General features: G+C 38.7%; 1 pseudogene across 1 annotated transcript; it reads right to left on the bottom strand.

Moving 5' to 3' along the window:
- Positions 1–3,144: 3,144 nt before the first annotated feature.
- On the bottom strand, positions 3,145–13,954 carry LOC308196970 (ubiquitin carboxyl-terminal hydrolase 42-like; annotated as a pseudogene). Its single transcript has 15 exons — positions 13,726–13,954; positions 12,818–13,018; positions 11,622–11,732; positions 11,359–11,461; positions 11,128–11,195; positions 10,901–10,971; positions 10,284–10,366; positions 8,943–9,054; positions 8,442–8,582; positions 8,148–8,248; positions 7,546–7,687; positions 6,156–6,866; positions 5,697–5,785; positions 4,268–5,368; positions 3,145–3,769 (listed from the first exon to the last, which is right to left on the bottom strand). The product of its transcript is annotated as a ubiquitin carboxyl-terminal hydrolase 42-like (transcript).
- Between the last annotated feature and the right edge of the window lie 250 nt (positions 13,955–14,204).

The raw sequence follows: 14,204 nt of genomic DNA, 5'->3' as shown, positions 1-14,204 counted from the left end.
GAGATAAGCCTTACACATTTTTAAGTTTATTTTTGACGATTGATTGATGCGTTACCAGATATTAAGTACTAATCAAGAGCAAATATTAACACTAGTAAGAATAAATCCGATCCACCAGCCCTTATTCAAAATACATCAATTTCTAATTTGGAGACAACGTCTCTCTGACAAGGAAGTAGAAAAGCTGTAAATACCGATATAGTTTCCTCTCCCGATGTTCCATATACATACCGACGCTGTTCCTACACCTACACTCTGAGCATAAATTTATGTTGACATGAGTATCGGGTGTTATTTCTCTCTCTGTTTGCCTTGAGAGACTCTCCTCCTGTCCACTGAAAAGTAAACTCAAGATTCCAGATCAGTTAAGACAGTTGCTAGCCCCCCATTCAGAGTTCTGCAGCAGCACTGTTCAGATTTTTCAGCAGTCTCTTTACAAAATGACCACTTATAAGTGTACAAAAACACTTATCACCTAGCTTCTCAGTAGGTACACGTTTGGCCTCTCTTAAGCAGAGAGTCAATCACAGCTTAAGATTTTATACAAGATCCCATTTTCAAGTTTGGGGTTATTTCAGAAAATCTTTTTGCCTAGAAACAGTACTACTAGTAACACTTGAACTGGTTTGCCAGCACAACCTTTTACCGTGTTAGAAATGATGTTGACTTCTACCTTCATGTAGCATACATAGTGTCCTGTGCGACAGTTGATTCCATGATGCACCAGCACCGCATATAAGGCGTAGAGGAGTGGTTCTCCACTTGACTGAGACATGTAGGCTCGGAGGTCCAAATACTCAGGATATTTTACCTCCTAAAGAGAGACCAAGAAGATAGAAAAATTATATCAGAGTACTTCGCGGACTAGCCAGAGAAAAACACTTCCAAAAAACAGAGACTGGAATTATATGAATATATTTCTTGATTCACTAAAAATAAGTCTTCCCATAAGCAATGTTTAATACTAGAAGTTGCAGACAACTGTTTCCTGATGAATTAGCCTTCTCAGAGGAAAGTATATGCTTCTTGTCAAGCAGGAACTTTACTGATATTAAGAGAAAAATGAAAAAAAGAGAAAATGAAAATAAAAGCAGACCATTTCTCTATATTCTTAAGGTATATTCTTAATATACCTTGTTGATCTTTCCACCTGTGAAATCTGCAAATCTTTTCAGTGATATTGTGAGAACGTTGGAAGAACGGTGTATGGTAAATCTCTTGGATGCAGGAACCATCTTTTTACACCTTAAAAACAAGCAGAGACAAGTGTTTGAAAGCATCTTCTTTTTCGCCCCCAAAACAAACTCCTTTTAATGTCTCACGCATGCTTATGCTATTTGAATGATATTTACTTGCATCATGTGTTTGGTTTTTTCTTTTCATAAACCCATGCACTGCATGTCACGTTTGTTAATACAGAGAAGAAGGTAAGTTTTACCAACAACTCAGAGCACAGCGGGAACAGGAATCTCTCACGAAAGCATATTACCAGGGAGTTATAAAATATAAACAAAAAATAGTAAAAATGAGTTATATATAAGACTAATAACAGTTATCAGCAATGGAAAAAGTACCGTACATGTGCAAGGCCTTTCCTTTTAAGCTCACAAAAAGACAGAAAATTCTGGCTTTAAGTGTGACTGAACCGATCACACCTCAAAGAGCACGTTAAGGAAGGACCATGCAATTCAGATGTGAGGTGCTATTACAGTTCTTTCTCTTCCTCAGACATCACTTATGAGAATCCTGAATACGCTGCATGTTGCTTTCTAGGATCCGCAGGCTAAGACGAACCTGGGATTAAATTGCTTTAATAACCTATTGGACGCTCTTGATTCGACACCTTAATTTCCTTAGTATCCAACAACAAGAAGTGGATACTGCATTTTTCATTTAGAGGGGTCAGGCATGAATCCTACAGAACTGAGCCGGGCACTCTGTGCTTTTCTGAGGGGATGTTTGACTAACAGCTTGTTTTGCCAAACCATCTTATGCAAATGTTCAATTGTTTCTCACATACGTAGAAACATCTTACATATTGATCAGCACAGAGAGCGCCTGAACTCAACAGGCTTTCCCTGTGCACGGGTTAGGCTTAAGGGAGCTCATTTCGGACATTAGTCCACATCGACAGGTTTCACAGTTCAAGAGCTGTGCAAGACGCTGTTTAGTGAGCCAGCACAGGCTGCTAACATTCATTACCACAGAGCCAGCTCACATTCCCTGACACTCAATCTAACTTTGTTTCACAGTGAACGCTAGGACCTGCAGCAACCTGCTGCTGCCTTCCACTCCAAATCATTCTCCACAGCTCCTTGCTTCAGCTCACCACTACTTACTGGGCATGTCTTTTCACTTCTGCCAATATGAATATTTCAGCATGCAGCTACACGCCTAGGAAGCTTGACAAGCCATGATGCAGACAATGCTACGAGAAAAGTCCAATATCAGCTAATAGCCACTCTTCTTAGATTTCCAAAACAGATGTAACGTTTTCAAGTTTGGGATTATTTCCGTGCACCAGTTGTTTAAACAAAATGAAGCAACAACAACAACAACGAAGCTGCGTCTCCTTATTTCTAAATGAAGTTAAAAGATAACTTACGCTCTAAGTCATGCAATACATAAAACTAATATCTAGCATTAAGACATAATTAGTTAATAATCTCACTCGCTACATTTGTAGCAATTCTCTCCATCCAGCTCTTCAGGTTTCACAAATAGTTCTAGAGCTCTGGTAACAGATGAAACCGCCTAGAGGAGCGAGAGAGAAGAGCGTAAAGTCACTGTAAATTCAAAATTCCAGAGACGCACTAGGAGTTTATAAGAGAACCTGACTAATACATACTTAAGCGATCTACTATGAGCACTGTCAAGAAGGAGGCAGAAAGAGCATGCTCAGCGTTTACCTCACCTGGAAGTCATTTTACTTTGAAACAAATCATTTTCCAGTAACGCAGACAGCATCTATAGTGTGCTTTGTCATCAATACTGGCAACAAATCCAGCAGTCTAACAATTAGATGTATATTGAGGTAGAACAACAAAGAAGTTTTGACAGTATCATAATTTGTGCAGACATAAAATTCTTTCCGCTTAAACCCAATGCAAATTTGGAGACTCTTTACATGGCTTCCATCAGCGCATTCCTCTATATTCTTAAACCTATAATAGCAGGGAAAAAAAGAAAAAGACAAAAAAAAAAAACAAAAAGGAGAAAAAAAGCAGGATTTTTACATAGTACATATTTTTACATATTACATAGTTTACATATCCCTCCACATGCTGTTCTGAATAATAGCCAAAATATTCATAGCCACTGTATTTGTTCTCCCCACACAGCTGAAAAAACAACATTTGAAACATATTTTTCAAAACATATTTTAATATCCAGCAGACTGTTCAGTCATCAAGCATTTAAAGACTGTTTTAGATAATCTCTAGATTAATCTAAAAGGAATCCCATAAACATGCTGCAGCCGCTTACCTTTAATATACTCGCTGGATGCGATGTTTCTTCCTTTCACCTGCACTGGAAGGCTTCCCTTCCTTGTGAGGTTGTTTACTGCCCTCACTTCTGCATTGCTCTCATAAAGAGCCATCTGGAGGATGGGATTCTTCCTTCTTCTCCCGGGTTTTCTTCTGGAAACGAGGATCTAAGTGTTCCAAGAAGCCTTTCACTTTCCTGATGTTTCTCCTTTTTCTTCTTTTTGTTACGCTTGCGATTGGCATTGTCAAAGTGGAGCGCAGAGAAATACAAATCATAAAGTCTGAAAGAAACATGCAAGTTAAAAAGAGAAAAAAAGATGTGGCACTTGTTGCATACAGGAAACTTTATTTATTTTACCACAGGCGATGATTTGCCGCATGTCAGCTATTTTGTGGTACTTTGTGCACATGTAACTTCCTTTAGATGCAGCAAACTTAAGCCCTCAGATTGAAGGACCATAGGTCCTGGTTGGTACACAGATCATTAACAATGGTTAGCTCTGGAATATGTGCAAGTAAAAAAAAAAAAATATTTTAACCTAATCCAGAATGGTGTGCAGATGTGATTCGAACTACGTGGTCCAAAGCTAGTGCTCTGACACAATTCAGCAATACCTTTCCTGTCTTCACTGATCAACCTAATGATCCCCAGTCGTGATCCCCAGCCAGATTATGCTATCTAAATAACTCAGAAACTATGAAAAAAAAAACAAAACATGAGAAGCACCCAGAAAAGAATTAGGAAAAAAAATGCTGATTAGGCTGGAATCCCTGCTTACTTGGAATCCTTCTCTCCCTGTTTATCTTCAGACTTCTTTTTCTTCTAGAACTTCTTATATTTTTTCATGTTTTCACCACCTAAAACCTCCTTTTCTACCTTTCTGCGTTGCCTTTCTATTTCACTTTCACTACCTTCTGCACGAGTATATTGTCTTTTTCTGTTTCCTTCTTTTGCCTTTTTCTGGCGACAGTTCTCCAAATGAGCTGACACAGGTGGAAGTGCATGTCTCTCACGCGAATGTTTTCCAGAATGTTGCTGAGCTACTGAGCAACGATGTGAGTCTGCTCTGGGTGTGCTAAAGTGATGTACATCTTCCTCTCTCAAGAGGGAACCGTGAGGCCATCTGCTTTTGTAATGATAACGCTTATGTGACCTGCTGGAGTAAGTCTGAGTCAATTTGTCAAAGTCTTTATCACCGTGAGAGAACTTTCTCTCTCTACTGTCTCCTGCTGCATGAGGTGAATAGTAATCCTTGTAATAGCTACATTTTTCCCATTTCCGTGGTTCATCTTGATAGTATCTTTCTCTGCTCCAACTTCTTTCCCCTTTGGAATGGTAATATCTAGCGCTATCTTGTTCTGATCTTCCTCTGCTTCGAGATCTGTACTTTGAATATTTTACTGGTCTTCTGCCATTATCAGGGCTGTTCCTTTCACTATGGGAAGATCTGTACCTGCTTCCCTCCCAATACTCCTGCTTGTGACGCTTTTGCTTAACAACTTCCACACTCCGAGAGCACCTTCTCTTGCTGGAATGACCATCTTTTTGACTCTCCTTCTCTTCAGTAGGAGAATGTTCCCTCTTTCTCTGGTAACGCTCTTTGTCAGATTTTTTAGTCTCGTCCTTTGTATCTTGGCATCTATCTGTAACAGCTAAGGAGGAAAGGTTTTTAGAACTACATTCACTGTCAGACTTTAGAGGGGAAGTTTGCCGCAATTTCTCACCAGTCTCAGAAGACTCTTTGATGTAGAAAACATTTTCTTCTGAAATCAGTTCATGTTCTTTTGATCTTCTTGGTTTCTCCTTGTCTCCACGGTCATCACATTGGTACTGTTCAAGGTATTCATCATTCTCAGTAGATTTCGGAGGTCCCGGGACACTGCACAAAATAAAAACACGTTTCCGTCTCCCTCCACCTGCTGCTCTGAGAAAAAAGGGGTGGGGGCGACGGGGGAACAGCCAATGTTTCTCCAGATAATGGAGAAAAATGGAAAAACATTCTATGAAAAAACACAAGTTCTCCGCGAGGCACCAGCCTGCATCAGAGTGCTATGCACAGTGTCGATCATTAGTTCTGTTCGCAACACTGGCCATACAGTACGGAATTCTACTGATTTAAATCCTTCCATTAAATAGTATTAGTAGACAGATAAAACCGCAATGAACTTCCATAAAATCTTGTCTTAATCAGACTGTGCTCATTTTACCTTCTTTCCTCTGACAAGCTGTTCAGCTGGCTGGCCGTGAGGGATTCCATGATGACTTCTCGAGGGACTGGAGGCATAGCTCCAGGCATCTGCAACTAAAACGCACAAGTCAGCAGACAGAAAAAATACCATTTGTGCTGAGGACTAGTCTTCTCAGAATTTCTACATTAAATGCCAAGCAAGATCGCTTTGTGTTGTATGCATTATCTACACTTCAAAGATAACGCCAACTCACCTCCCAAAATCTACTTTATGAAACTTAAGAATTTTTATCTCAGCTCAGCTTAAGCTGACAAGTTCTAATGTCAGCTCAGCTCTGCAAATTCTAATGGCATAATATCACAAAGGGTTACGATCAAATTTGTGCTGTGTTTTCTCAGCATTTCGCCTGAATTAGGAACATGATAAACACTCCCGAATACATCGTGGGTGAGAAATTCTCGATGGAGCAAACTACTATGTTTCAAGCAATCCGTTTGTTTTAGAAAAGAACATCTCACAAGGTTTAACAGGTTCAACTTGGCAAGTGGAATCATCAAGTTTCAGTCCGTTTTCTTTAGATTCATGAACTAAACTAATAGCACCATTCAGTGAATCAGTGTTTGGCAGCTCATGCTGGGATCTTCCTTCATCAGCATTCTGACAGGAAGAATGGGAATTCTGCGATGTACGGACTACCTTTCCAACCAAAATTCCACATTGCATTGCAATTCCTTTTAAATAAGCCCTTTGACTCCTCCTCAGATTTTCCTGAAGATTCTGCACCGTAAGGGACTGTGTTATCAGAGCTGAGTTTAGGATTTCCATTCACCTTTGGCTCCACAAAAATTTCAGCAGAAACTCTTTTTTTTTTTTTTTTTGTATTTGTATTTGCTTCATTTGCTTTACCGAATTTGTGATTGTGGATGAAGGAACAGCCTTGTAGAGATCTTCATCCTCCACAGCACTGCTAAGACAGTCAGGCTGTGACACAGTCTGACGAGCAGGCAATTTATTGTGAATACTGATGGTGATCTTCTGGTTTTTTGACGTATCAGTAATTGAAGGCCTGGTAATCGCCTGTTCTTGAACACAGGCCATTGGTGGTGCTGAAGATGGCCTTTTTAGGGTGACACCAGTGGTATTTGCATCCTCTTTTATGGATCCATTTCCATTTAAACGACTTGAATTCTGTATTTAAAAAGAAGAAATTGCAAGACGGGTTAATGCAAACACTCCATTTAACATTTTTAAACATGTCATTCTCCTACTAAGTATTTCTACAAATGGTCTTAACACCTAAAAAGCAAAAAACACTGCCCTTAAAAGATAAATGCAAGTCCCATAAGTGTATTTAATTCCTGCTTTTGGTTTACTGCATATTGATATCAAATTAACATCATTTTTGAAAACCATCCAAACAACTTAACATTGCCTAAAGCTATTCCCAAATATATTTAGTTTCCCCTTTAAACATACCCCAAAAAGCCTGGAATAATTGTTCTGGTGCTCAGGAATAAGACAATTTGGTTTCCCTGTCTTAGCTAAAGTGACGTCGATAGGAAAAACAAGTCCTCTTTTAAATGATTCGAGGATTAGTACACTCTACTTAAATTGTCAAAGAGCGTAGCTCTCTGTGCTTTACAAAGCTGTCTAGGAGGTATAAACAATGGAGTCGCATGGCTGCGCAATTCAGCAGTAACCACTGTTTGAATGACTCTGGCTGTAGCATGAGGGCTGTGAAGACAGCTGCAGCGTGGGAAGGAAAACAAAACAAAGATGCCAAAAACCAAACAAAAAACCCCACACCAAACCCCAAACCCACTGTCCGTTTGGTGCCATTATCTGCCCTCCCGCTTCCCTAAATTACCTTAATCATATGAGGAGGAAGTCGTGGTCCCAGAAATCCAGCCTGCTTACTGTTAGCCCCCCGCTGACCAGGGGGGAATGAACAGGGATAAGACGGTGCTGCTAAGTAAAAAGCACGTTCTCCGAGCGTCAAATCATAGCGCCTTCAGAAAAGAGCAGTGATCTCAGTTTAGTTTTTCTTTCGGCCTACTCTTGGATTAAATCCCATCCTATAATTTTATAGGAACAGTTCATACGATATGGAAGCCTTCTCTACAGAAGACTTAGCCAAGACTACAAACTGAAAAGTAGGTAACAGTCTTCCTACTATGACTATCACTTTCAGAGCAATAATTCATTCTTACACCACAGATGGCCTTCATTTCTCTCCTTCTCTAAATTAGCCAGCTACAGATAACACATATACAGCAATTTACACAAGTGCTGCAGTTTAAGGCCAAGCAACAAAAGATAATAAATGACAGAGAATTTCAGGTTAGACAGAACTGAATTAGAGAAATAATCATCTTTTCCTGGGAGAGAAAGAAAAACACTTGCAAAAAGAAAAGTATCAATAACAGGAGAGTAAATCTCTTCTGAACACATTTGAATACTTGTTATTACCTGATATAAAAAAGTAAGTAAGCTTGCTGACCAACAACTCTTTTAATGTCAGTACGGACTACTTTTGCATCATTCATCTGATACCAAAGTCCATTACCAGCCTGCAAATAAAGACAACGATATCTTTAGATGAATTGCATGTTTTCCAAATGAAATCACAGATAGCAATAAAATACACACGTGTCAAATAAACATATAATGAAATCTTTTTCCCTAGAAACAGTACTACTAGTAACACTTGAACTGGTTTGCCAGCACAACCTTTACCCTGTTAGAAATGATGTTGACTTCTACCTTTATGTAGCATACATAGTGTCCTGAGCGACAGTTGATACCATGATGCACCAGCACCGCATATAAGGCATAGAGGAGTGGTTCTCCACTTGATTGAGACATGTAGGCTCGGAGGTCCAAATACTCAGGATATTTTACTTCCTAAAGAGAGACCAAGAAGATAGAAAAATTATATCAGAGTACTTCGCGGACTAGCCAGAGAAAAACACTTCCAAAAAACAGAGACTGGAATTATATGAATATATCTCTTGATTCACTAAAAATAAGTCTTCCCATAAGCAACGTTTAATACTAGAAGTTGCAGACAACTGTTTTCTGATGAATTAGCCTTCTCAGAGGAAAGTATATGCTTCTTGTCAAGCAGGAACTTTACTGATATTAAGAGAAAGAATAAGCCGTAGTCGTTAGTCTACAATTATTGTCTGAAAATATTAACAACTTTCAGCTTTGGGGGATGTCCCATTACATGATGACAAAGTTGCATTACAGCGGGAAATATACCTTGTTGATCTTTCCACCTGTGAAATCTGCAAATCTTTTCAGTGATATTGTGAGAACGTTGGAAGAACGGTGTATGGTAAATCTCTTGGATGCAGGAACCATCTTTTTACACCTTAAAAACAAGCAGAGACAAGTGTTTGAAAGCATCATCTTTTTTGCCCCCAAAACAAACTCGTTTTAATGTCTCATGCATGCTTATGCTATTTGAATGATATTTACTTGCATCATATGTTTGGTTTTTTCTTTTCATAAACCCATGCACTGCATGTCACGTTTGTTAATACAGAGAAGAAGGTAAGTTTTACCAACAACTCAGAGCATAGCGGGAACAGGAATCTCTCACGAAAGCGTATTACCAGGGAGTTATAAAATATAAACAAAAAATAGTAAAAATGAGTTATATATAAGACTAATAACAGTTATCAGCAATGGAAAAAGTACTGTACATGTGCAAGGCCTTTCCTTTTAAACTCACAAAAAGACGGAAAATTCTGGCTTTAAGTGTGACTGAACCGATCACACCTCAAAGAGCACATTAAGGAAGGACCATGCAATTCAGATGTGAGGTGCTATTACAGTTCTTTCTCTTCCTCAGACATCAGTTATGAGAATCCTGAATACGCTGCATGTTGCTTTCTAGGATCCGCAGGCCAAGACGAACCTGGGATTAAATTGCTTTAATAACCTATTGGACGCTCTTGATTCGACACCCTAATTTCCTTAGTATCCAACAACAAGAAGTGGATACTGCATTTTTCATTTAGAGGGGTCAGGCATGAATCCTACAGAACTGAGCCGGGCACTCTGTGCTTTTCTGAGGGGATGTTTGACTAACAGCTTGTTTTGCCAAACCATCTTATGCAAATGTTCAATTGTTTCTCACATACGTAGAAACATCTTACATATTGATCAGCACAGAGAGCGCCTGAACTCAACAGGCTTTCCCTGTGCACGGGTTAGGCTTAAGGGAGCTCATTTCGGACATTAGTCCACATCGACAGGTTTCACAGTTCAAGAGCTGTGCAAGACGCTGTTTAGTGAGCCAGCACAGGCTGCTAACATTCATTACCACAGAGCCAGCTCACATTCCCTGACACTCAATCTAACTTTGTTTCACAGTGAACGCTAGGACCTGTAGGAACCTGCTGCTGCCTTCCACTCCAAATCATTCTCCATAGCTCCTTGCTTCAGCTCACCACTACTAGAAAATGAAGCAACAACAACAACAACAATGCTGCGTCTCCTTATTTCTAAATGAAGTTAAAGGATAACTTACGCTCTAAGTCATGTAATATATAAAACTAATATCTAGTATTAAGACATAATTAGTAATAATCTTACTCGCTACATTTATAGCAATTCTCTCCATCCAGCTCTTCAGGTTTCACAAATAGTTCTAGAGCTCTGGTAACAGATGAAACCGCCTAGAGGAGCGAGAGAGAAGAGCGTAAAGTCACTGTAAATTCAAAATTCCAGAGACGCACTAGGAGTTTATAAGAGAACCTGACTAACACATACTTAAGCGATCTGCTATGAGCACTGTCAAGAAGGAGGCAGAAAGAGCATGCTCAGCGTTTACCTCACCTGGAAGTCATTCTACTTTGAAACAAATCATTTTCCAGTAACGCAGACAGCATCTATAGTGTGCTTTCTCATCAATACTGGCAACAAATCCAACAGTCTAACAATTAGACGTATATTGAGGTAGAACAACAAAGAAGTGTGACAGTATTATACTTTGCGCAGCAATAAAATTCTTTCCCCTTAAACCCAATGCAGACGTGGAGACTATTTACAGGGGTTCCACAGAAGGACAAAGTCCAATCCACTTTCTAACCACCACCAAGCTCTTATATTTTAACATTGTACGTGGTTTGGTTTTTTAAGTTAAACAAGTTTAATTTAGAAAGTTATACATGTACTTAAACATCATGAATTATATTTACAAAACCTCCTACCTTTACATCCAAAGTGATATCAAGAAATGCCTCATACGTATCCGAAACTGCTTTGCAATTCAAGCACTTCACTGGAAGCAAAATATAAATGCTTAACAACACGTGAAGGAGACTAACTGTCCACATTCAAGTTGTCGATAGATACTACTTCAGACAAACTACAGACTGCTTTACTACCGACAAAAGACACAGATCAGTTCTAAGGACAGGAATATTTTTAAAAGTACCTCTTGATCTTAGAAATCCTCCAAATATTTGATGAATGATGGTGGTAGCTTGAGAAGATCTGTCCAATCTGGAAATAAATTATAATCAGACCTCAGAAGATTTAAGGCACACAGTTAACTCTTCAAAGAGTTTTATGAAAACCAAGGATGACCTAGACTTTCAGTTTTGATAGTAAATAAAGGCCTAAAAGGTGCTAGAGAACGTATAAAAGTGAATTTGTTTATGCTTACTTGGTGCTTCCATTCAAGCACGCTTCCTGCATAGCATCAACAGTATAGTGCAAGAACTCGTGTGCGTCTTCTTGACTGCCAAAACGGAAATGTTGTCCTATTCCTAAATAAGAAGATGATAGTATTCACCTCATTTAAAAATGAAGTAATTCTCCTGTTTCTAAAATCTCTCTTCTTTACAGTGTTAAAACCATTTATACACATCAAATAATTATTTGAAGATTACAAGATGCTGAAAAAGAAACACATCTGAAGCCACTTACGACTGAGATTATTGATAACACGCGTAGGCTCGATGGCATCAACAGTGCAACGCAGGGCCTGGTTAATGTGAGTCTCCATCGTGCACATCATGCAAAAATCTTGTTCACGACCTGAAGAGTGAAAGAAGAAAGCATCCCAGTCTAGCGAAACAAACATAACTACAAACAAACATATAAGTAACATTTAAACTATAGATACAATATCCACTCTCCTTGTCCCAACAGTCTCCTAACATTTCATTTCACACAACTTTATAGAATAAAAATATCCATTAAGCCTGTATTCAAGTGCATTTTGTGATGAGAAATCTAAAAGACTACTGCAAAGTCACGTTTGTAAAGGCTGACAGGAATGTGAACTCCACAGGTTGCAAAATGTATGAGGAAAGAATATTTGACCTTGATGATACAGCATTAAGAGAACGTGGGTTATTTTCAGCACAGTGCTGTCAGGTGAGCTTCATGATACAGAGCTACGAGTCCTTTGGGAGAAAGGAAAAATTACAGTAATGTATGTAATAGTACTTCTGCCCTCCTTTTTTCAACAGGATTCTCAACTGAAACGATTTCTATATACAGGAAGAAAACAGTTAAATTTCTAGGTATCGATACAAAGATACCAGCCTAAAAAGCATACAGGTTTAGTACAACATTTACTTTATAGTACAACATTTTATTTAGGACAAAATCAGTCTAGATTTTAATACAGTCCCACAAAAAAATCTAGTCGTGTTCATAACAGCTCATATTGCTTTCTAGGTTTTTTTTTTTTTTTTTTTTTTTAATTGGTTCAACAACGAACAGACCATTTATTGTAGTGCATTATGGAACCTCGGCTGTGCAGACTAAAGACCTATGATGCCAACATCCTAAATTTTATTGCCTTTCTAGCAGCAGGAAGCCCAAATAGCCCAAATGCCAAATGTTCATTAAATGCATTACTGTCCAATGCACTTCATTATTCCCATGAAGCAAGAAAAGATCCTTTTAAAAAAACAAACAAACAAACAAACAAAAAAAACACATGGTGCATTAAACGCACTCCATATGCTATTCCGAGCCCACTGCTAATACAATGCTCAAAGCCAGCGTCTACAGGTAAAATCAGGCAAGTAAGTTTGTCTCACAGAATCACTGCTGTTCTTTCACCTTCACAGCTATCCAACAGATTTAAAATACTGTTAGAAAGTACTCACATGACTGGCTGTGCTCAAGAGAAAGCATGTAATTGGCAAGTGGGGGGGTGTAGGTCAAACACTGTAGAGTAGCATTAAGAAAACACGTGTTGCCAAGATTGTACAGGCCAACTCCAACACTTTGTGTTTCTTGCCAATCCATACGTATCTTCTCAGGTGGAAAAAGAATCCTTTGTGGCGGAGCAATTCCATCATTAACAACTGCAAGAAAGTTATATTTAAAAAGAGATTTTGTTTGTTTGTTTCTAAGAAAGGTATTAAGTATATATAGGTATAGTGAATATATAAAGTATATATAGGCATAGTAAAAATACTATTCTGCGGGAGCACCTAGAGGAACTAGCTACAATCCAAAACAGAAAAACTTATTGCAGACACCTTTAATACCGCCATCTTCAAATTGGCTGGTCAACACAACGTTTTGGGAAAAAAAAGTTTAGTCAACCATTTTAATTTCTTCCTTATTATATGCTTTTTTCCTTATTATAACTTCAACCACAAACTTAGACTTGAAATTATATGGTAATAAATGCAAGGACAATGTAAAAACAAATAACTAGGAATGACGGTACCCCTACAAATATCAGATCTTTTCCTGAGCAATCTTAACATTCAAAAACCTGTGAATAATGGAACCTGTGAATAGCAACAATCAAACACTTTTCTTTGCAAAACAGAAAAGATATGGATGAATCAGTGCATTACAAAATGCTCCCCACATTTCTCTGTCGACTGTAAATATATCAAAATTAATTTCTGTAACGTCAGTCACTTCAGTTGCCTTAGGAGAATCGCTTTGGAAGTCTGTATTCACAGTAGTCCCGTTCTCTATCAGTGCAACAAGCAAGAACTACCACTTTCTACTTTTGTTTTGAAGAAAACGGAGGCAGGATAAAGCGCACACTTACTTAGATCTCTTTGGGCAAAAGGCTTAGATTTTTCAGAGGATCTACAATAAATAGCACCTCCACATCCTTGGGCCACAGAGACTTGGCTTGAATCTTCTGCAGGTGGTATCCGGCCCCAGTTTGCGGTGCGTGACATCAGTTTTTTAGTACTCGGTTTCTTGGATTTGCCAGACCGCCTTGAAGATGGCTTTTTAGACTTTGAAGATTTGGGCTTGTTAACTATGGTCATTGTTCTCATCTGCGACAGAGACAAATGTTCTGGCTGACGTAAGAATACCAAGAAGCATTCCAAGAAGAAAAGAGTAGTAGAAGTCCTGTCACTTAATCTCAAAGAAACGGCCTTGAAGAACTAACTTGCTGGTATGAATGATTTAAAAGGAATCCCCAAACTAAACACACAAAGGAAAAATTTCCATCAAAACTCTATCAGTATTACTTTTAGCTTCTGCAGAACTAGTGGCTGATGCCATTTCTTTCAC

The sequence above is a fragment of the Anser brachyrhynchus genome (genome assembly GCF_964034855.1).
Source record: "Anser brachyrhynchus genome assembly, chromosome: 6".
In the NCBI taxonomy this organism is placed as follows: Eukaryota; Metazoa; Chordata; class Aves; order Anseriformes; family Anatidae; genus Anser; species Anser brachyrhynchus.
The sequence above is the reverse complement of the archived record's forward strand: the minus strand, read 5'-3'. Positions and strand labels throughout refer to the sequence as shown.